At 42.9% G+C, this 3,648-nt stretch overlaps 1 protein-coding gene across 5 annotated transcripts in view; it reads left to right on the top strand.

Moving 5' to 3' along the window:
* Positions 1 to 3,648, top strand: part of PIK3R5 (phosphoinositide-3-kinase regulatory subunit 5) — a 69,948-nt gene that overhangs the window by 9,020 nt on the left and 57,280 nt on the right. Inside the window, exon 1 of one of the 5 annotated variants that reach the window (XM_025040159.1) lies at positions 2,932 to 2,978. The exons of the other annotated variants lie outside the window; for them this stretch is intronic. The gene's annotated coding sequence lies outside the window, so the exon portion shown is untranslated. Of the gene's footprint in view, positions 1 to 2,931; positions 2,979 to 3,648 lie in introns of those variants that run through there. 5 annotated transcript variants of the gene reach the window in all.

Below are 3,648 nucleotides of genomic sequence, written 5' to 3'. Positions count from 1 at the left end.
CTCTATGCTCAGAAGCCTTCGATGCTGATGCACCTCATAGGGAAAGTCCAGAACCTTGGTCTTCTGTCCAAGTGTCAAAGCCAAGTCCCACTCTTTCAGTCGTCTCCATGAATCTTCACCTTCTCCCCCAGCCAGACTGCCTGACTCACTTTCCCCAAGACTTAATGTGTGCTCTTTCCTCTTTCATCCCACTCCTGATGAAGAAAACTTCCCTGCCATTTTGTCCAGCACTGACTCCCCAGTGCCTAGCAGAGCCAATGTTGAGTGCTCCATTGGCGTTTGCTGAATGAAAAATTGCCTGGTTGAGCAGCCAGCACAGAGGAGGCCTGGCCCTCAACCTTGGATTTTTTGGCTACCCTCCGTCTGAGATCTTTCTGGGGTTCAGTCATCCTCACCCTCAGGGATTGCACCCTGCAGGCACCTCATTGGCCTTCTATGGGCATTTGAAGGGGCAGAACCATGTGTCTTTGCCCTTCAATACACAACAAGGCAGATGTCCTCCTCTGGACTGCTTTAGACCCCATGAGCCTTTATTCCTTGGGAATCTCTTCCCATTCTCCAGGTTAGTCAGATTTATGATGAGCAGTTCACTAAGTCTGACAGGGGTAAGACCTGGGGAACTGTCCCCAAATAAGCCACTCCCAGACTGGTGACCTCTGCTTTACAGGAGCCTGGGGAAGTATCTGTTTGCAACATGGTGTTTACAAGGTAGAGGGGCTTCCTGTCCCGCCTGCCCAGCCTGCTGTGGGGCAATCAGGAGCTGTGTTTTCAGGGGGAGTGGGGCAAAGAAATGCTTGGAGGATTTCCGGGGATTCTTCAAAGATCCCCAGGAGGTGCCTGCCCATACTGACCCTGGAGGAGGTCAAGGAAAATGTAGAACTCAAGTTTTTAAATTGGGAGAAAAGAAAGTATTACTAATAATTATTATCAATTTGCATATTGCCCTTTACAGCTTTTAAACCATTGTTCACTAATGTGGCCCTATGTGTGTAATGTAGAACTATTTAGAGCAAAAAAAGACTCTCTCTTCTATTTTTCCCAAGCAGGGGGCATGGAGAAAAGACAGTGTTTTGATTTGTTTTGTTTTGTTTTATTTTGAAGGGGAGAGGAAAGAGGACTTTCTAGGGTAGGGAGAGAGTGGTGGAAAGGACTTCTCTGGGGACAGAAACCTCTCATTCCAATTCAGAGTTCACTCAAGATGGAGAGTTATGTCTTCTTCATACACACCTGAGAAATGAGCTAAGGAGGCAAAGACTGGCCTCCCTATTTCCTCAAAGGGCCTTGGCAGCCCTGGGGCACCCACCCACCAGCCTGGAACCACCACTATGGCACCCACAAGAACACGAGCTTGTATCCAGGGCCCCTTGCTATCTCCATCCCTAATATGAGCAGCTGGAAAGATCTGGCAAAGTGCTTCAGGCTCTCTTGGCCCCGAGGAGAGGAATACTCTGTGTTCCCTCTCAGGTGAGTGGGAAGTCCAAGAGTAGATGATCCAAAGATGGTGCTCACCCTTACCGCCTGAGTTTTAATGACCAGAGATCGTTTTCTGTGGTTAATTCTTTTTCTGAACTCGTTAGAGAAAGAATGAAGAACAAGAGCTGCCCAGCTGCAGGGCAAAGGTGCAAAGGACTCCTGTGATGTCAGCATGTGAGCCTGTGGGCCATGGTGTGATAATACTGTTTTGTGTAGGGAGGTTTCCCATAAAGTGCAAAAGAAGAAAAAGGATAAGGTCATGGCCTTTTAAAGAAACTGATAATAAAAATCTCCTATATGAGTGAGAGAGAGATTGGCCTGAGGGGTGGCGTTGAGGAGGGTGATGAGAGGTCGAGCAAGGACGAACTTTGTGTGGCATCAAGAAGACACATTTCTGAACTAGTGAGGCTAAAGAGCTCAGGTCCAAGGCACGTGAGCTGTTTGGGGGTCAGAAGAGGAGGTTGTCCTAGAAGATACCTGAATCAGCTAGAAAAACAAGATGATGGAGACTGTGAGAGTTGATAGAAGTAAGCTCTCAGTTTGGGACCATATACTGGATCCAGTGGACATTGTATTCTCCCATCTCTGGCTCAAGGCAATTATGGTTCAACATTCTTCTCTGAAATGGTTGTATCTGACTGAGAATGCCCCTTCTTGGGTCATGGCTCAACTCTACTGGGTTTTCATCAAGAATATATTGAAGGTTGTAGCCACAGTTCAGTTTCACCTTGGGTCCAGAGCTCAGTCACCTCAGAGAGTTCTGTTCCATCCAACATTTTTAAAAATGAAGGATTACTTATTGTTGGTTGTGTTATTCCTAAGATCTGCTCAGTATGTGGAGGTGGGAACATCATCATTATTTTTTATAAAGACTTAAGTTTTTAGAGCAATTTTAGGTTTACAACAAAATTGAGAGGAGATTTCCCATATAACCTTGGACACTGAACATGCTTAGCCTTCACCATTATTAACATCACTCATCAAAAGGTTTTTTTTTTGTTTTGTTTTGTTTTGTTTTTTACCAATGATGAGCCTACATCGACACATCATAATCACTCAAAGTCCATAGTTTACCTTAGGGTTCATTCTTGGTGTTGTACATTCTATGGGTTTAGATAAATGTATAATGACAAATATCCATCATTATAATATCATAGAATATCTTCACTACCCTAAAATTTCTCTGTGCTCTGCCTATTCATGTCTTCCTCTCTCCCTGTCCCTGGCAATCATCGATCTTTTTATTGTCTCCAGAATTTTGTCTTGGGAACATTATTTTCTTTAAACTATTTGATCTTGTTTAAGAAGGAAAAGTTTGGTAATGCCCATACTTTATTTTCATGGCACCTTCTTATTAACCACTAAGAGATTATCTCCCATTCTTTTACCAAAACAGTACTCTCTCAACTTGAATTGCTTCACTACTGGCCAACTCAGTTTGCTCCAAAGAATGCCTTTAAATGACTTGATCTCTGCTGTTGCTGCCCCAGAGTAGATGCAAAGAGGTGGGTATGCCATATAGAGAGTATATGTTACTTTTCTGGAGGATGACTTCAGCCTTTATGAGCTGTCCCCTTACAAGGGAATTTTGGGTACACCATGTGGCCTCTATTTAAGGTCAGACCATAAAACATACTCCACAAATTTGGGGAAAATCCCACTAGCTGTATCTAAATGACACAGTAGCAGACAAACAAAAACATAATTTTGCTTCATAGATTAACTCAGTGTTGACTGAAAAATTAGTTAGTATATTAGTATGTCTGTTATAGCGGAGAGACCCAAAATAGTAGCTGCTTAAACAGGATAGAGGTTAATTTCTCCCTCGTGTAACAGTCTGAGAATAAGTGAATAAGTGATAACATCTTCGTAAGTTTGGAACCTATGCTACTTCTTTCTTGTTGCTCCTCCTTCCTCAACATGTAGCTGTTATGTCATGGCCCATGCTGGCTGTTCTAGCAATTACAATTACATCTGAATTCTAGCTAGCAGGAGGAGGAAAGAAAAAGAAGAAGGTATGCTTTTTCCATTTAAAAGCATTTGGAAATTGTAACTGTCAGTGTTTACTCATATTTCATTGGCTAGAATGGAGTCATATGGCCACATTTAGCGATAAGAGAATCTGAGAAATGTAATCTAAAATTTCTAAAAATATTACTATAGAAGAAGGGAGAA

Source organism: Pteropus alecto, unplaced genomic scaffold (genome assembly GCF_000325575.1).
Source record: "Pteropus alecto unplaced genomic scaffold, ASM32557v1 scaffold398, whole genome shotgun sequence".
Taxonomy (NCBI): domain Eukaryota; kingdom Metazoa; phylum Chordata; class Mammalia; order Chiroptera; family Pteropodidae; genus Pteropus; species Pteropus alecto.
This window is presented reverse-complemented; position numbering and strand designations above follow the sequence as displayed.